General features: G+C 43.7%; 1 protein-coding gene across 4 annotated transcripts in view; it reads left to right on the forward strand.

Annotated features, from left to right (window-relative positions):
* The window catches only part of LOC105491181 (BLK proto-oncogene, Src family tyrosine kinase), a 75103-nt gene that overhangs the window by 16396 nt on the left and 38099 nt on the right, over window positions 1-20608 (forward strand). The window contains exon 1 of one of the 4 annotated variants that reach the window (XM_071068653.1): window positions 7900-8471. The exons of the other annotated variants lie outside the window; for them this stretch is intronic. The gene's annotated coding sequence lies outside the window, so the exon portion shown is untranslated. Of the gene's footprint in view, window positions 1-7899; window positions 8472-20608 lie in introns of those variants that run through there. 4 annotated transcript variants of the gene reach the window in all.

Consider the following 20608-nt stretch of genomic DNA (forward strand, 5'->3'; position numbering starts at 1 on the left):
TCCCATCATCTAAACCAGGGTTTCTAATCAGAAGTCCATGAATGACTGTGGGGCTTTGTCGGGGGAGAGGTCCTGAAGCTGGGCACAACATTTGACATGTATGTGATAAGTGCATTTTATAGGGATAGTGTCTGTAGTTCCATCAGGTTCTCAACGGGGGCTGCGGCCCCAAAAATGTTTTTTAAAAGACCCAACTTTCTCTTTCTGTCTCTTTTCCCCTTTCTGGGAATCCGAGATTGAAATGAAAGAAATTGAAAGATCTTTGCCTACATACAGAGGTCCAGTAATGGGATGGGGAATATATTATCCTCATTTTTAAAATGAGGAAACTGAAACTCAGAAGTACTCACCAAAAAGCACATAGCAAGCATGTGGGGAACCTTGGATTTGAACCCAATCTGTCTTGCTGTCAAGTCTGTGTGCACGCACCCACTTTGCTAAAGTGCCTCTTTGTGGGCCGTGCGAGGTGGCTCATGCCTGTAATCCCAGCACTTTGAGAGGCAGCGACTTCTTACTTGAGGTCAGGAGTTCAAGACCAGCCTGGTCAACATGGTGAAATCCCGTCTCTACTGAAAATACAAAAATTAGCCAGGCATGATGACACACGCCTGTAGCCCCAGCTACTCGGGAGACTGAGGCTGGAGAATTACTTGAACCTCGGAGGTGGAGGTTGTGGTGAGCCGAGATCGCACCACTGCACTCCAGCCAGGATGACAGAGACTCCATCTCAAAAAAAAATAAAATAATAAAATAAATAAACAAAGTGCCTCTTTGTGAAGGCCGTTGCTTCTATTTCTACTTTTTTAACCAAAGCTAATTGCTGATGTGTTAAAGTACGAGATGCTGCCTTGATTATGGCTGTCCGTGGTTCTTCACTAAAGGAAATGTTTTGGCATTTTAAAACAGATGAATCCCCACAAGCTTTGCATTTCTCACCAGGGAGTCAGACTGACACAGAAATATTGTGGTTGGTTAATTGTTCTTTCCTGCTGCAAGCATTCACCATAGGAGGTCAGCTGTATTTACCAAACTGAGACGTTATTACTTAAGACTGAAGGAGCCAAAGAAACCTTGAAATTCAAGAGACCAAACCCAAAAGTTCCACCCAACCACGTGGAAGACTTCAGCCCATTGACTTCCTGAATACAGTTCGGCCTTTTGTCTTCACACGGCAGTTTCTATTAACAACAGCCTCTCTGGCACCAGTGAGTGACTTTGACTTCCTAAATAAGTTTGATTTCCTTTCTGTCTTAGAAATTCTGTCTTAAATTTCCTTAAATGCAAGTGTGTATACCTGGAGCAAAGAACATGGGGTGTAATTCAATTTCTCTTCTCCTTTCTTCCTCTGGGCATCTCTGCTAGGTTTCCCACTTATTATTGTTGAAAACTGGCAGTCATTAAAGGGGATGGACTTCCTGAAATATGGCAAACAGTCATGCAACAAAAAGGAGAAAATTATGTTTTCATTTTGGCCGTCTTAGATGTAGTGCAACATTCAACATGAGGTCAATGTGCCCTCTTGATCCCAAAGTATTGGCTAACGCTCCATAATCAATACTTAGGATAACACTGGTTGCGGGTATGAATGACATCTTTCCACCATTGTCTTGGTAAATTAAACTATTTACTCTTTCTGGCAGTAGGATGCTGTCGGGAGGTGGAAAAGTAAGCATTTTCTTATGTTTGGGTTTTCTGTGATTGTTTGATGATTTAATTTATTCATTCGAAGAAGAAAAAGATTTACTGCATGTCTACAGTGTTTCAAGTGGTAAGATGGGGCCTGAAAATACGAAGATAAACAACCAACCAAACAAAAAAGCCTATTCCTTGAAGAGCTCAGGAGGAGTCTAGTTTAGAAGGCAGACATGCAAGTTTTATGCTACTGGTCTGTAAGAAGTGCTGTGGGATCAGAAGAAGGGATGACTTAACGGGTACAGAACTGGTGATGTGTGGACGACATCTTGAATGAAGACTAGTTCTTCAAGCAAACCCATAGAGGACACCAAAGAACTGCGTTGTTTGTTTAGCTCTTTTGCAGAACTTGTTATGATCTCTTAACAAGGTCTAGTCAATATCCTTATAAGCACGTAAAATTCCTCATCCTAAACCCCGCCCTGAAATCACTCTGACAACATGTCAGCCATCTGACCCAGACGTGGATAGTCTGAAAGACCAACAGTTCTAATCATTTAGGTTTTACAGTTTGGTCCCCACAGAGATTTTTATATGGGACTTCATGTTCTACAAATTATTTTAGTATTATCAATTTGATCCTTCGAGGCAGGCAGAAAACATATTTCCATCCTCCACTTTATAGATAAAGCCACTGAGGCTCAGAAAGATTTTAAAATTTTACTGCAAATTACATAGGCTTTTGGATTTTTGTTTGTTTGTTTGTTTGTTTGTTTTGAGACGGAGTCTTGCTCTGTCACCCAGGCTGGAGTACAGTGGCACAATCTTGGCTCACTGCAACCTCCCCCTCCTGGGTTCAAGTGATGTTCCTGCCTCAGCCTCTTGAGTAGCTGGTACTACAGGCGCCACCCACCACCATGCCCAGCTAATTTTTGTATTTTTAGTAGAGATGGGGTTTCACTATGTTGGCCAGGCTGGACTCAAACTCCTGACCTCAAGTGATCTGCCCACTTCGGCCTCCCAAACTGCTGGGATTATAGGCGTGAGCCACCACAACTGGCCAGATTATTCAATTTTAAGGTCTTCTGTGCCGCATAACGTGATTGCCTTTCTAAAAGAATTATTTATTCATTGAAGGCTGAAGCAAGATTCTCTTGAAGTTCTTTTTTGTCCTTGATAAAATATTTACTTTTCTTGTTTTATCCTCCTACGAGATCCCTCCTGTCTATACCCACAACCTAGATTGGTCTCTGGCCTTGAGCCTCAGCAGAGCACGCTGGGTCCCAGGGCTTGTCCTCAATGCACCACACGCAGTTGGCTCAGGAACTGGCACCTCTGTGTCTTGAAGTGGGTGTGGATGGTAGGGAGGGGGACATGGAAAAGCAGGGGTACGAGGCTGATGCTGGCAGCAATGAAGACCTTGGTGATTCGTGGATCTTGGTGGAGACTGAGAGGGAGTGTAGAGGCGAAGAGAAACCACAGCATCATTCCTGATGGAGCCCCGTGTTACCCCTGGGCTCCTTTAGGGCACAAGAGTGCTGGGGCTGGACCATCTCCAGATTCCACCCTCTTCCTCCACAGCTGTGAGCAGAGCCCAGGCTGTCTGTCCCTCAGCATCCCCTTAATCTGTGGTACAATCATAGCCCCTGAATGTTAGGGCTGGAGGCAACTCAGAGACCATCCACCCACAGCCCTCATTGCACAGAGGAGACAGAAACAATGAGATGAAGTGACTGGTACAAGATTGCACCTTGGGCTGCAAAATTCATACCAAGTGATCCAGGGAGGCCTTTGAGGCATTGCATTCCCAAAACGCCTTCTAAATAGTCAGCCAGAGTTACAGAGTGGTGCTCAGAACAGGTTGCAGACGTTTATTGAATTCCATGTGATTTAAGTGTGGTTGGTGGGCAGCCCACACTGCCGCCGTGCGCTGCATGAGGACCCTGTGTGAAGGGGGCTTGTGGTAACGGAGCAGCTGGGCCAGGCCCAGGTGGATTCAGAGTCTCCCTCACTAGGAGAAGCCTGCGCCTTGGAAAGAATTCAACTCCTTGGTAGCGAGGGAAATGTTTGGGGCGTTTTATAGGTCTCCATGGCTGTGGTGTTTTCTGATGTTGAACCCAATAAAACTCGTAATGACACAGGATCTGCCAAGGGGATCGGACCTTCCCTTCTGGCACAAGGAACCATTCTGTTTCGGTATCTCAGGAAATGAGCAGAGGAAAATCCTTGTTATTTCAAGTGAACAGGGTCTGGGCAATGCCTCTATCCCTGGTCACCTTGACCATGCGCTACCTGTCGCTGAGTCTAATGGTTGCTCCAATTCAGCCGAAAGACACGACTCAGTAAATAGAGCCTTGATCTGTCCACGGGGTGCTCCTGTCTGCTGCCCCAGCAAATGCGAGAAAACCCGCTTGTCCTTTATGAGAGGGGCATTGGTATCTTAGTCCCATCCTAAAGGCAGAAGGATGCTAAACACGGGGACAAGCGTGTCTGGGGGCTATAGGCAAGAGCCCCGCAATGGCCTCCCCGAGGGATCTGAGGCCCAGCAGGTCATCCCAGGTCTCAGAAGCTTTGTAAGAGCAGAGTGGAGGATCCATCTTGCATGCTGAGCTCTGAGCAGTGAGGGGAACAGCTGGGAGAGAGGCTGGGGTGCAAGTGACACTGCAGAGATGCTGCTCCCGGCCACAGCTGCCACTGTGGGCCTTCTCCATCCACTCAGCCCCTGTGACTGCACTGCCCCCACCTCTGGGCTAGAGTAGCCCAGAGCCTACTCTTTGGACCCATCCTGGCAAGTTGCTGATGGATACGCCTATGCAGCAGGGCCACTGCAGGCTTAGGAGGGCTCCATTTCAGCCCTGGCTGTGCATCAGAACGAGGCTGAGGGGTAAAAAACACAGATTCCTGGCCCTGTTTCAGACTTTCTGTATCATATGCAGGAGCCCAGGAAGCTGTTACAGTCCCAGATCATTTCTGATCCAACCCACCAGCCACCTCTACCTGCTCAAATCTAGGCGTTGCTGACCTCAGCCCCCTCCCCTTTCTGGGGAGCTCCCACTCCAGGGTCGATGCACACACATCACTTTCACCACCTCTGGAGTCCTCCCCCTCCCCCCACATCCCCCAACAAGCTGCTCCTCTGGGATTCCTTGCCCTAGTCTCTCTGCAGGGGCCAGCAGTCACTGCAAACACCCAGTCGCAATGTACCAAGACCTTTCAGGGTTTTGCCCTGTTTTGCTGGTTGGTGCCATGAGATGGAAGCTCTCCAGTGGGGTGTGCTGTCCCCTGGGCTGGGTGGAGGTGGCCACAGCACAGAAGGAAGATGGATCCTGGAAGTCCAGGTGGCCTGGGCTTGCATCCTCCCTGCCCCACTCCCGGCTGTGGACCTTGAGCAAGCTTGACCTCCGTCAGCCTTTGTTTCTCTACCTGTAGAGGGGAGGCCTGGAAGCTGGCCTCCTGGGAGGCTTTGAGGATGAACAGGAGATGAGAGGTAGTGCCAGGGGTCAGGCATGTCAGTGACTCCACCTGAGTCCTCAGAGCTTGGGGGAGTGTCTGGGACGAAGTAAGCAGCCGGCGCACGGGGGTCCTCCCTGCTCCCCTTTAATTGCTTGTGTCTCTCTGGGGCATTCTTTTACTGTCTTTGGCTTCTTCGTTTGCTGCTGCCCTCATCTGGTGCCTGCCTCTATTTCCCCCTTCCTTCCATTTTCTTTAACTGCATCGTTTTTCTGTCTTTATAGGCCAGTCACTTACCTCCTTAATTTTCAGACTTTTGTCTTTTCTAATATCGTATCAGCGCTTAAAATGCAATTTTCCCCACCACTGTAGTGCCTCATGTCATATGCGGCGTGCTGCACGCGGGGACGGCCCAGAGCAGCTTCCTGCAGCCTGTGTTCTTCAGAACACTGGCTTCAAACAGGAAATCAAACAGGGAATTGCTTTAGTTGTTCGTGGAATTGAGTGGGCTCCTGCTGGCATTTTAAAAACAAAATCATATAGAATAGAGAATACCCAGGGGCATTGCCTGTAGGAAAGGCTTTGGGAGGCTTTTGTCTCCTGGTGTGGAGATGCGTGTGCACTCGCGGGTCTGGGATGTCAGGCACTGTAGATGGAATGAAGGTTCATGTCCAGATGAACTGATAAGCAGATTGTGGCCTGTACATTCCATGGAATATCATTCGGCCTTTGAAAGGAAGGAAATTCCTTCACATACTGCCACATGGATGAATCCCGAAGACATGACGCTAAGAGGAAAGAGTCAGACACAAAGGAGAAACACTGCAATTCCATTTAAATGAGTCCCTAGAGTAGTCCCATTCGGAAACAGAAAGCAGAATGGGGGTGCCAGGGCCTGATGTCTTTCTCACTGTAACAAAGAACAGAAAGCCCAACAGACACTGTGGTGGACGCTCTCAGACCACACTGCACCGTGGGGACTTCACAGCCCCTGAGTCCTGCACTTGGAGGATGGGTCTCATGACCACCCTTCCCCCTTGCGGTGCAAAGAAAGTTCAGAAGGGCGGTGGTTGCCCTATTGCTGTCTCTCCCAGAGGATCTTTCTGACCTCCTCAAGGAACATGTATTAATGATCTATTGAGAGAAAGACAATCTAGTATGTCCTGTGTATTTTCTGTCTTCTCCCATTTTCCCAAGAACTATATTTGTTATAGCAGCCCTATTAAACTAACTCCCCAACCCAGCCCCCAGCCCCTGATGCCTGTTACTCTACCATCTGTGTCGATGAATAGGGCTACTTTAGGGACTTCATTTAGGTGGAATCATACAGTGTTTGTCCTTTTGTGTCTGGCTTATTTCACTTAGCACTATGCCTTCAAGGCTTACCCATGTTGTAGCATGGGCCAGAATTTCCTTCCTTTGTAAGACTGAATTCCACTGTACATACAGACCACATTGGGCTTATCCATTCATCTATCCATGGACACTGGCTGCTGCCACATTTTCACCACTGAGCAACACTGTTGTGGGCATGAGCGTACAAATACCTGCTCAAGTCCCTGCTTTCTGTCATTTTGGGTACATACCCAGAAGTGGCATTGCTGGATCATATGGTAATTCTATGTTTAATTTGTCGAGGAGACTCCATACAGGACTTTGGATTTTACTCCGAATGAGATGGGTGACACTGGGAAGTTCTGAGTAGGGAAGAGACATGATGGGACCTAACGTTTTTATAGGGTCAGAGTGAGCTGCCTTTGGGAATAGGCGGGTGGGACGACAGGGAAGAGGAGAGCAGGGAGGAGTTGCTGTGTGTATCCTGGAGAGAGTGAAGGTGGCTTAGGCCCGGCTCTCGGCCGAGGCAGAGAGATGTCCGTTCCTGGCTGCCTATGGATGGGAGAGCCAACAGATATTGGGGTTGCATGTGGATTTGTATGTGCAGAATAGGAGAGAAAAAGCATGAGGAAGAGAAGATGGAGCTGCCATTCACAGGGATGGAAATTGACCAGGAACTCAGCTCTGGCCATTTTAAGTCTGAGACATTTATTAGAAATCCAAGTGGCCACATCACTTGGTGACATTGTCAGCTGGTTCTCTGACTTCTACCAGCCACTTTCCCTGGCCTCTTTTCTGCATGAGCCTCCCAGCTGCCAAGCACGTCTGGATGCTCCAGATGCTTTCAGGTTCCCAGAGCCTCCTGCTGTGGTAGCTCAAGCCTTCCTCCCTGGCCTCATCTGCTTTACCCCTGGTGTTTGAGAGAGAGCTTTTCTTAGGTGTGTGGGAGGAAACAGCATGTTGGTGGGGGGGGGAGGGTGGGCCAGGAGACAGCCACCCAGCCCTTGACAAGACAGGGTATGGGTTCAGCTCCCGAAGACCCTCTTGCCTTCCCAGCCAAGCCAGAGACTTGCAGGCTGCTGAACGCACCCAAGGCAGCACCCATGGTACAGCCCTGGTGCTGCGGGCAAAGCTCTTGGTCCTGCCGCAGGGAGAAAGTCTATGCTCCAAGGCCCCGACAGCTTGAACCTGAGTCAAGGGTCACCTTTCAGAGCTGAGATTGACTGAACCTGAGTCAAGGGTCACCTTTCAGAGCTGAGATTGACTTCTGGAAAGCTAGAGAAGTGCATTTTCCCATAGCATTGAGAGCACCCCAGCCCTGTGCCCACCAAGGGAGGGAAGGGGGCTTCTAGAGGCATCATCAGAGCAAGATGTGAGCTGGCTTTGCTTCGACCTCACTGTCAGGGCCTGCCACAGATGCCGGCACTCAGAGCTCACTCTGCAGAGGAGGGAACCGAGGCTGGGAGGGGTGAGAGAGCGTGCAGGGTACATGGTGGGTGAATAAGTGAGTCAGGCCCAGTTCTCCTGGGTCCCAGGTGTGCCGGCAGCCTGCACAGAGTGGCCTTGGCTTGGGGGTGTTTCCCCACAAAGCATGGACCCTCAGAATCAGACCCCAGCTGAGACGAAGCACCAGCTGGATTACTTTTTAGACAGTGCATCCTGTTAGAGCTTAGGCTTCCCATAGCGAACATACACTTTCATGTCAGTTTTTGCAATGCATACAATTTTTTAGAAAACTTTCCTGTAGATGCCCGCTAGATACTAGGTTCTGATTCTGAACACAGACACCCCACTGTGGGTGGATTGGGAGGGGCAGAAGATTTTAATCTTTGGGAGGATTGAGGGGTGTCACTCCCCTGCACCTCTGAAGGTCACTGTCACCCTGTTGCTGGCATCTCAGCATTTCCATCCACTTCTCCATTTCCACTAACAACGCTCTCGCCCTGCTACGGCCACCTCTCACCGGTCTCCTGCGGTGGCCTCCTGTCTAGTGTCCTGCTTCACCGGCACCCCACAATCTCCTCCACACAACAGCTGCAGTGATCCCTTTAACGGTAAGTCAGCCCCTCCTTAAAACCATCCAATGGTCCAACACGGCATTTGGAAAGAAATCCCAACGCTTCCCCAGCCGGTCTCTGGGCCCTGCCCTCCTCTCGCCATCCCTGGCTGCTCCGCTCCAAGTACCGGGAGCTTCTTCCTGCTCCGGGAACCTGCCGAGCTTGTGCGCTTTTAGAGCCATTTCTGTGCTCTGCGCTCTGTGCTTCGCAAAGCCTTTCCCTGCCACTGAAGACTCCAGCATACATCGCACTCTCTGAAGAGGTCTTTCTCTTATCCGAATAGCCCTGGGCCTGTGCGATGATTCTGTCCCATCATCCTGTTTGAATTTCTTTGCGGCTCTTGCCTCTCCTAGAAATCAGCGGCCATTTACTTTGCTGGTCTGCTGTCTGCCTTCCCCTCCGCTCTCCTCCCTGCGTCAACTAGAACGTGGGCTCCATGGAGCAGGAGCTGCCCACTGTAGCCTCCAGCCTGGTGCAAGATCTATCTCAAAAGTTCTTGTTCAGGGGATAATGAATTCCTCAAAGGAAGGTATCAGACCCTCTCTGGGACTCCCCTGGGTGCTACAGGACCTCGCTGCCTTCATGTAGGGCTGCTGGGAGCCAACACTGTCACAGCCTTTCTGGACAGCAATTTGACAGTCTAGACCAGGAACCCCGAAACAGTTCCACGGTATTGGACTGAAGCAATTTTTCTTCTGAGAACCTAAACTGAGGGAAAAATTCTAAAATGTAGGCGATAATTCATACACAAATATTAGATGAAGCTATATACATACATCCACATGTTCACACATGCAGTAGGGAAATGTCTAAGGTGGTATTTGTTATAAGCTTGAATGATATAAAAAGGTTTATGGGATAGTATTAAGTAATAAGAAACATACAGCAGTTTGTGTAGAACATCGTAACTGTGTGTTTATTTAGAGGCCTCTGTGCTGGGCGCGTAACAAGAACTTTACTTATCTTTCCTAATTCTCTGAACAGTGCGTGTTTATTTAGAGGCCTCTGTGCTGGGCACCGTAACAAGAACTTTACTTATCTTTCCTAATTCTCTGAACAGCCCTGTGAGGTAGTTATTACTATCTCAATTTTATTGACTGAGAAAATGAGACATGAACAGATCAAGGACGCTGACAAGTGTGGCATAGTTTGTAAGTTGTAATGTGAGGATTTGAATCCGGAGCTGTCTCACTCCAAGCACTCCATTTAAACTCTACTGTATGCTGATTTGAGTTGCATAAACAACTTGAAAATGCGCATATCCCTTGCTGCCCCCACTACCAGAAAGACTAAGAAGGAATACACCAAAATATTCACAGAGATTGCCTCTGGGTATTGGGGTGATGGGAAATGTTTTCTTTATAATTTCCTATATTTAAATATTTTTCTGTAATGAGCACATATTATTTTCATGTAAAGTTTTGAGTTTTATCAAAAGATAAGTAGTCACACACAAACCACAGATAACTTTGACTTAATATAGAATCAAAAATACTTCTAAAAAACAAGAATTTGAATCAAACGTAACATTTAATATGACTAAGGAGGGCTCATTCCACTGTGAAAAGACAACTTAGCATTAAGAACCATATAGCCGGGCACAGTGGCTCACATGTGTAATCCCAGCACTTTGGGAGCCTAAGGTAGGAGGATCGCTTGAGCCCAGGATTTCGAGACCAGCCTGGTCAACATGGTGAAAACCTGTCTCTATAAAAATTACAAAAACTAGCCGGGTGTGGTGGTGTATGCCTATAGTCCCAGCTACTTGGCAGGCTGAGGTGGGAGGATCACTTGAGCCCAGGAGGTCGAGGCTGCAGTGAGCCATGATCATGCTGCACACTTCCAGCCCGGGCAATGGAGCAAGACCTTGTCAAAAAAAAAAAAAAAAAGAAAGAAAAGAAAAGGAAAAGAAAAAGAAAAAAAGGAAACATAATCAAAGGCATCCCTGTAAAAGCCTGTTGTAACCTAAAGAAAAAGGAAACTTCCTAGATGTCTTCTGCAAGACTATAGCCAAATTCAGAAGTGAGAGACACCTGCTAACACTGAGATAATTTAACTTTGTTTTGGGAATTCTTGGCAGTGTAATACAACAAGAAAAGGTAATACAACATCTACACATTTAGAAAAAAGGCGTAACAGGTGATCTATTTGTCTTCCAAGGAAATCTAAGACAAGCAACTGAAAAGCTATTAGAGTTAGTAAGAGAACTGAAATACACAAAAATCAATAGCTTTCTTTTTTTTAACAATAACATTAGCAGTGCCAGTTCTCCAAAAATTGTATATGAATTTAAATTTAATGCCGATAAAAATGAATACAGGAATTTATAGCTTGTCAAAATTATAGCCTTAAGTTAAATCAGAAAAATGAATGAGAAAGAATAATGAAGAAACTCTTTTAAAAAAGAACTGAAACTGTATCATTAAACTGGAGTAATTAATTTACGTGGTTCTATGCAGGAAAAGACAGAGTCCAGAAATAGGCCCGTGATTATGTGGGAATTGAGCAAGTGATAAGGAAGGCAATTCAAATCAGTAAGAAGGAAGGCTTTTAAAAAATGTATTATCTAATATTTGATTTGTCAAGTCATTAAATAATTATCTATATCCTAAAGATATCCTGTATGTTTTCTAAAAGTTTTAGTTTTTGCCTTTGATTTACAATTATTAAGATTTTTTTCTTGAGACAGAGCCTCACTCTGTCACCCAGGCTGGAGTGCAATGGAACCATTATGGCTCACTGCAGCCTTGACCTCCCAGACCCAGGCAATCCTCCCATCTAAGCCTCCCGAGTAGCTGGAACTACAGGTGTACATCATCATATCCAGCTAATCCTTCTATTTTTTTGTAGAGATGAGGTCCAACTCTGTTGCTCAGGCTGGTCTCCAATTCCTGGGCTTAAGTGATCCCCCCACCTTAGCCTCCAAAAGTGCCGGGGTTACAGGTGTGAGCCACTGCACCTGGACCATATTTATGTCTTTAATCAATTTGGATTCAATAGTCGAGAATGGTTCTGCAGTAAGGCCACAGTTTTATGTGAAGAAAAGAGTTTTCTCAGCCTCATTTATCGAGTGGCTCATACTGCCCTGGAGACCCACAGTGCCTACCCGGCATGTGCGTGAGGGTCCGTCTGGTACGCTCCGCTCACTTCTTGTTCTATTTTTACACTCCCTGGTCTGCTCCATCTTCATCACTGCAGCTTTTAGTAAGTGTGGACATCTGGGAGGGGACTCCTCTCTATCTTGGAGTTTTTTTCTTCATAGATATCTTTTCTATTTTTGAGCCTTTTCTTATTCATAAAATTTTGAGAACCAGCTTGTAAAATTCCTCAAAAACACCCTTTGGAACATAAATTGGAAATACATTTGATTTTTACATAATTTGGAGGTAATATGCCTCTTAATGATGAGTCCTCCTAATCACGGTAAATCCGTCTTTCCTCTTGTTAAGCCCTTCTTCTTTAATATCTTCCAGTAAAGTTTACATCTCCGTACAAGTTTGCACATATTTTATTAGGTACATTTCTAGGTAAATTATGTGTTTAGTTGGCATTGGAAATGAGCTTTTAAAAAAAACTACATTTTTCTAAATGGTCAAAATAAATGAATAGGCCATATACAGAAGCAAAGAATCCATATAACCCATGAACATCTCAAATATAATCAAGGGAAAACAAATTAAAACAAAAAGATTTCATTTATTATCTATTCCACTAATAAAACTAATGTTTGACAATAAGAGGTTTGGTGAGGATATGGGAAAATGAAAACTCTTAGGTATTGCTGGTGGGATGATAAATGAGTTCAATCACTTTGGGGAGCGTTTTGGGACTCCATAGTGCCACTGAAGGAACGTGGCTCACTGCCCTGTAAGTCCATAGGTAAATTAAATATCTAAATTCCCTATGCTGTTCAGAGAAACTCTCACATACGTGCAAAAGGGGGAGCGTATGAGGATGCCCATCCCAATGCATTTCACCATTTTGAAAAAGTGTCCCTTAGAAAATGAATGAATAAAATGAAGTTTATTCACTTAATAGAAAAGGATACAGAAAATAAAAAGAACTGGGAATCTATGTGTTACAATGAACAAATCTCAAAAACACATATTTTTGGGAAAAAAAAAGCAAGTTGCAAAAAGGTTACATACATTATGAAGCCATTTTTTAAAAGTCTAAAACACACAAAGCAGCAATATATATTGTTTATAATTGCTTATACATGTCATAAATGTCCAAAATCATACATGGTTAACACCTACTGACTCCATGATAATTATTAATTTTGGAGAGAAAGAGAGGAGAAAATAATGACTAATCTTTAGTTGTATCTTTGTATCTGGAACATAAAAAGAGAGAGGAAAGGAAGAGAAGGAAGGAAGTATACCAAAATATGAATATCTGTTTGATCTTAGCAGTGTCACGTTACTTTCTGTGCTTTTTTTACACATTTAAAATATTCATAGCTAATGGTGAAAAAAATTTTAAGTAGTTGTATATTTCTATCATCTTGGAGTGAGGAAGACATTAGCAAGTGTGAACAACAAAGGAAAGATTAATAGGAAAGATTAATAAATTGACTAGGTAGAAATGACAGCTTTTTCTGCATAATACATACCATGTTGTAATACGTAATACAAACACAAAGTTCAGTTGGGCATGGTAGCTCGCACCTGTAATCCCAGCACTTTGAGAGGCCGAGGCGGGAGGATCACTTGAGGTCAGGTGTTTGAGTCCAGCCTGGCCAACATGGTGAAACCCTATCTCTACTAAAAAGACAAAAATTAGCAAGCATGGTGGTGGGTGCCTCTAGTCCCAGTTACTAGGGAGGCTAAGACAGGAGAATCACTTGAACCCCGGAAAAGGAGATTGCAGTGAGCTGAGATGGCGCCACTGCACTCTAGCCTGGATGGCAGGAGCAAGACTCCATCTCAAAACAAACAAAAAACATTAGTAAGTTAAAAAGCAAAGACTAAATTAAGAAAAATATTTACATTTATGACATTAATGTAAAAATTAAATATATTTATCATATAAAGAGGCCTTCCATGTCATTGAGAAAATGAAAAATACCTTAAAGTAAAAAGTGGTAGAAGACGTGGATGATCAAATCATAATATGAGAAACACAAGTGGCTAATAAAGTACATGATAAAATCAATAGAAAAATAAATTAATACTATGTTGTTCATCACTTTTCACTCAGCAGATTGACAAAGTTGTTTTTTTATTATTATCTGTTATAAACCATTGTCCAGGGACTGGAGAACTGGCTTCCTTCATCACCGTGAGAATGTAAACCAGTCTTACCTTTATAAACATTAATTTAGCTTCATAGGTCAAGATCTTTAAAAATGTGCATATTCTTGAACATCATAATTCCATTTATGGAAACATAGCTTAAAAATATTGGACAACTGAATATATACCTTACAAGATGTTTACTGTGGGTTTACTTGTAACAACCAAAGGTTGAAAATAACTTATTTGACCAATAGTGGTTAAATAAATTAATGGTAAATTTGTACAACAGCATGCAGTTATTAATATGGTTCAAAATTGTATTTACTTATATATAATTTATACCGTATTATTCACAGAAATAACCAAGTTATGACACAATATAAACAGTTTGGCCCATTTTTCAAGAGTATATTTATATGTAACACCTTTGAAAATGCATACACTGAATATTCACAATGATTTTCCATGGGTGGTAGGGTTGTAACTGATTTTTTTTCCTTTGCATAGACAAGAATTTTCTGATTTTCTACATGTGCAGTGCTTGCTTAATAAAAAGTGAGATTGAAAAGTAAAAGACCACTTTTTTGTAAGCCAGCTCAGAAAGGATGAAAAGAATAATAACCCTTATTAGAGAAAGTGCAGGGAAATACACACTTCTATACTGCTGTATGAAATGTCTAAAGGACAATTTGCCAAAATATATCAGAAGAGGTTTTGTATGCTCTTGAGCCTAGGAATTCCACTTGTGGGATTTTTTTTTTTTTTTTTTTTTTTGAGACGGAGTCTTGCTCTGTCACCCAGGCTGGAGTGTAGTGGCGCGATCTAGGCTCACTGCAAGCTCCGTCTCCCGGGTTCAAGCAATTCTCCTACCTCAGCCTTGCGATTAGCTGGGATTACAGGCGCCCGCCACCAAGCCCGCTAACTTTTTTGTATTTTTAGTAGACACGGGGATTTTACCATATTGGTCAGGCTGGTCTCGAACTCCTGACCTTGTGCTCCACCCACCTCGACCTCCCAAAGTGCTGGGATTACAGGCGTGAGCCACCATGCCCTGCCCTGGGATTTTTAACCTCAACAAAAATTAAGGAAAGATATGAGGAAAGAGAAAGGGCGTGAGCAAAGGACATTTTTGCAGCATGTTTATGATCTTGAGAAAATGGAAACAGCTGGGGTGTGCGGCAAACGAAGTGGGGAAAATGACAACAGTTCATTAAACCTCACGATCGGATGCTGGCAGCCCCTCACAGGTTGCTGCAAACAAAACAGGGAACGACAGGAAAAAGATGACCGTGATATGCTCTGCTAAAAGCAGGTCACAAAACAGGATGTAGATAATGATCCCGTTTTGCTTTTTTACAAAAAAAAGAAAAAAAGGCCATGGAAAATTACATATCAAGAATGTTCAGAGTGGCTCTCTCTGGATGTTGGTGTTGGAGTTAATTTGTATCTTTCCCTCTGTTTTCTGAATTTCCTATATCAAAAGCAAATTGATTGTGTGAAGGGAAAAGCATATTTAATGCGATTCCTAAAAGGCTTAGCCCTCCCTGCATGGACTGAGCGCTGAAAGGAGGGTTCTGTCACCTCTTTTGTCCTGATCCTTGCCTTTTCTAATGTTGCTCAGTGGCATGCAGAGGTATTTACTTTAAGTAATTGCTTGTCTGTTTTTAATATCACATTTTGAAAAGGTATTTAGACAACATGAGTTTGTTACTTTGTGTTTAATCCAAATCCTTCAGAGGTACTTAAAGCAAAATGTAAAGTCCTCTTATCCCTTTGTGAATTTCAGTCCCCGGAAGTCTCACTGTTAGCAGTTTGATTTTACCAAAAATGCCCAGGCATTTCCTTTTCATCTGCAAATGTGTTAATAGACTCCTTTTTAAAAATTTCACACAACCGGGATTATATCATACAAAACATTCTGCAATTTACTCTTTCACGTAACAATAACATATCCTGGGCATTTCACTTTGCCAGTTCAGATCTCTTTTATCCTTTTACTAATTTATTTACCTATCGATTCATTTGCTTAACTAGATTTTATTATTATACAAGTTATCCATGAATATTGTTTTCAAAAATTTGAACAGTCAGAAAAGGTATAAACTGAAAACTCAAAAGTTAGCCTTCCCTGCCACCACTGACGTGCCCTCCTCAGAGGCAAGCGATGGAGCAGCTTTTGTGGGTTTGTTTATTTCTGAGACAGAGTCTCATTCTGTCGCCCAGGCTGGAGTGCAGTGGCATGATCTCGGCTTACTGTAACCTTTGCCTCCCTGGTTCAAGCGATTCTCCTGCCTTAGCCTCCTAAGTAGCTGGAATTACAGGCACCCACCACCACGTCTAGCTGATTTTTGTATTTTTAGCAGAGAAAGGGTTTCACCATGTTTTTATTAGAGACAGGATTTCATCATGTTGCCCAGGCTGGTCTCAAACTCCTGTCCTCAGATGATCCGCCCACCTCGGCCTCCCAAAGTGCTGGGATTACAGGGGTGAGGCACCACACCCAGCCACAGCTTTTGTTTTTAAACATCCTTTTCATTACAGTTACAATGTCAAGAAATACTAACGCCAATATCTCTGAGCTAAACACACTGACAGATGCAGAACACACTTCATCATGCGTCTCTTTTCTTACCTGACTTTCACCTGCACACGCCCCGCTCCACTTCCCAGATTTTTATCAGCTGCTTTGTATCCTTCTAGTGATTGATTTTATGACTTTAAATAATATATTCAAATGTTTATGTCTCAATTCATTAGCTTTAGGCAGCATCTAAAGTTGACACCTGCCCACCAACACTGCTTTCAAATTCACATCCTACTTTTTTGTTATACTATTATTTTTACATATGAAGGCTTATCATATTTATATTCTGGCCAGACACGGTGGCTCACACCTGTAATCCCAGCACTTTGGGAGGCCGAGGCAGGTGGATCACCTGAAGTCAGGAGTTTGAGACCAGCCTGGCCAACGTGATGAAACCCTGTCTCTAATAAAAATACAAAAATTAGCTGGGCATTGTGGCATATGGCTGTAGTCCCAGCTACTTAGGAGGCTGAGGCAGGAGGATCACATGAACCCGGGAGGTGGAGGTTGCAATGAGCTGAGATTGTGCCACTGCACTCCAGCCTGGGTGACAGAGCAATATCTTGTCTCACAAAAAAAAAAAAAAAAAAAAAGGAAAAAAAAAAAAGAATTATATTCTGTTGTGTTCAGTGCTTATGTAATTTTACTGTATTTCATCAGTAGGTTAGTACCCAAAACTTTTTCAGTTGAAAATCAGGCATTCCAATAATTTAACTATGTAAATATTGTTCTGTAGAATCAAGTAGGATAATTGGATACACAGAGAAGGCCATCTGATACTATGTCATTAAAATTTGCCATTTGAGGGAGAAGTTCCCAAATATCAACGTTTTATGAAGCCTCTTATTTTCTTTTATGTGCTTGGGGGTCACACTCAGCTAACCTTATTTCTTATAACTCATGTTATTCTTATTTGTAGTTTTGCTAGAGGACATCCGAGTGTCATTTATTCTTCCCTGTATATGCATGCTTGCAAGGGGCCTTTCATTGTCCTTAAGGCTTAATGTGGATGTCTAGACAGGAATAAGCTTTTTCTACCAGGCTGCAAAACTCAACACACCAAAGCCTATACAAAACTCAATACTCTTCAACGGCTTGCAAATGCTCTTTTTAAAAAGTCACCTCTAAGGGGGTGAAATAACATTCCACAAAATTCACCCATTTGGGGCACAATTATGCATTTTTGAAAATATATACACTTGTATAAACTCCACTACAATCAAAATGGAGAACATTTTCAACACCCCAATAGGTTTCCTTTAGCCCCTTCCGTTCACACCCCTTATTGATCTACCCCTCCAACCACTGATCTACTTTCTAGAACCACAGCTTTGCCTTATCTAGAATTTTCCTTTCTCTCTTTCTTTCTTTTTTTTTCTGCAATAGAGAAGGAGTTTTACTGACACAAGCCTAGCCCCACACAGGAGAACTGGAGTTGTCACTCAAATTAGTCTCTCCAAAGGTGTGAAGGTCAGGACTTGTGTGAACAATTTGGTGGGCAGGGGAATAGAGAATGGATGTTACTGATTGCTTGTAAATGAAATCACAGGCATGTGGAAAATGGCCCTCGTGAGTGAGTCCTCCTTTGGGTGGGACCACACGACCAGTTGAGTCATGAGTTATGAGTTTGGGTGGGGTCCATCAGTTACCAGAATGCACAAGTCTGGGTGTAAAAAAAAAAACTCTCAAAAGACCAATCTTAGGTTCTACAATGTTATCTACAGGAGCAATTGGGGAAGTCAGAAATCCTGTGACCTCTGGTCACATGACTCCTGAGCAGTAAGGGATTATAGAAACTATGCCTACATTTTAGCAGAATTCAGGTCCCCCCATAATCCTATTCTTGTGGCCTTTCATTAGTCTTACAAGGGTGATTTTTGGTCCCTGAGCAAGGAGGGGTTAGTTTTAGGGAGGGACTATTATCATTCTTGCTTTTTCTTTGAGACAGAGTCTCACTCTATCACCCAGGCTGGAGTTCAATGGTGTGATCTCAGCTCACTGCAATCTCTGCTTCCCAGGCTCAGGTGATCCTCCCACCTCAGCCTCCCAAGTAGCTGGCACTACAAACACATGCCATCACACCCAGCTAATTTTTGTATTTTTTGTATTTTTTGCTGTGTTGTCCAGGCTGGTCTTGAACTCCTGAACTCGAGTGATCTGCCCACCTTGGCCTCCCGAAGTGCTGGAATTACAGGCATGAGCCACCGCACCTCATGATCATCCTTGCTTTTAAGTTAAACTATAAACTAAATTTCTTCCAACGTTACTTTGGTCTATGCCCAGGAATGACCAAGGAGAGCTTGGAGGTCAGAAGCAAGGTGGAGTCAGCCATGTCAGATTTCTCTTACTGTCATAATTTAGCAAAGGTAGTTTCAATCCCCCTCACACACACTTGGGCTTCAGCACCCGTCCATCCTGAGGTGTTAGCTATGGAGATGGGAAAAGGCTAATGGCTGCTCTAACTTCTTCCTGCTGACAGGGGGCATATTTGGGGGAGGGGTTGCCTCCAGGGTAAAAGGAGTGGAAGCATCTTGCAGTTGGCTGTATGTATTCACGTGCAACTGATTGGGGTCCAAGATATGTATAATGAAAACATTGGTGTTCTTATCCACAGCTTTAGTACAGCACTTAAATGAAGAAAAATAATGAGCCGTAAAAAGGAATGAGATTATGTCCTTTATAGGGAAGTGGATGGAGGTAGAAGCCATTATCCTCAGCAAACTAATGCAGGAACAGAAAACCAAACACTGTACGTTCTCACTTACAAGTGGGAGCTGAACGATGAGAACACATGGACACACGGAGAGGAATAACACACACTGGGGCCTGTTGGGGAGTGGGAAGCAGAGCATCAGGAAAAAGAGCTAATGTATGCTGGACTTAATACTTAGGTGATGAGTTGACAGGTGCAGCAAACCACCATGGCACACGTTTACCTATGTAACAAACCTGCACATTCTACACATGTACCCTGTAACTTAGAATTTAAAATAATAATAATAATTAGCCCTAACATAAGGAGTGAAAGTGTAAATTGCCCAATGGGTTCACTTTGCCCACTGCCTAGACAGAGCCAATTTATCAAAACAGGGGAATTGCAATAGAGAAAGAGTAATTCACGCAGAGCCAGCTGTGTGGAAGACTGGAGTTTTATTATTACTCAAATCAGCCTCCTCGAGTATTCAGGGATCAGAGTTTTTAAGAATAATTTGGTAGGTGGAAGAAGTCAGTGAGTCGGGAGTGCTGATTGGTTGGGTCAGAGATGAAATCACAGGGGATCAAAGTTGTCTTCCTGCACTGAGTCAATTCCTGGGTGGGGGTCACAGATCAGATGAGGCAGTTTCTTGGTCTGGGTGATGCCAGCTGATTCATCAAGTGCAGGGTCTGCAAAATATCTCAAGCACTGATCTTAGGAGCAGTCCAGGGGGCAGGGGATCAGAATCTTGTAGCCTCCAGCTGCATGACTCCTAAATCATAATTTCTAATCCTATGGTTAATTTGTTAGTCCTACAAAGGCAGTCTAGTTCCCAGGAAAGAAAGAGGGTTCTTCTGGGAATGGGCTGTTACTGTCTTTGTTTTTAACTACAAACTATAAACTAAGTTCTTCCCAAAGTTAGTTCAGCCTATGCCCAGGAATGAACAAGGACAGCTTGGAGGTTAGAAGCAAGATGGAGTTGGTTAGGTTAGATCTCTTTCACTGTCTCAGTTATAATTTTGCAGTGGCAGTTTCAAAAGTCCTAGCTTCAGGAGTCCCTGTAGAACTGACATGAAGCCTCAAGGAATCCAGGTGAATGACTCCAAAAACCAATCAAATATGGAGCCATCAGCAGAGGCTCAAAAACCATGGATGAGGCTGGAATCTAATAACAGGTGTGCTATAGCTGTTTTGCAACATAATTTTTCTCTCTCCAGTTTATTTTTACTAAAGACAAGACCAATTTATTTGCAAAATAAGTTTGTGTTATTATACATTGCCTAATTATTTACATGAAGTGCAGCAAGAATAATTATTGGCCATATAGGCTCTTTTTTTCTAACTGGCTTTGCTGGAATTTTTTTCATAAGGAATCTCAGATTAGACCTTTTAAAAGTCTGTTGAGCCCAGCCAAGGATTTCTTTGTGCCTGCAAATACTTGTATGAATTGGATAAATTCCTTTCTTTTTGAGGTCCCAACATAGCTTGGAGTTCCTGGGCCTGTCAGAAAGTGACATTCTTTATTTGCCACAGGTCAGGAATCCTGTACGGGACAAGGTATGAAGCCAATTTCTCCAAGGGGCTTTCATTAGCTCTATAGGTCAGCCTCGATTTC

The sequence above is a fragment of the Macaca nemestrina genome, chromosome 8 (assembly GCF_043159975.1).
Source record: "Macaca nemestrina isolate mMacNem1 chromosome 8, mMacNem.hap1, whole genome shotgun sequence".
In the NCBI taxonomy this organism is placed as follows: domain Eukaryota; kingdom Metazoa; phylum Chordata; class Mammalia; order Primates; family Cercopithecidae; genus Macaca; species Macaca nemestrina.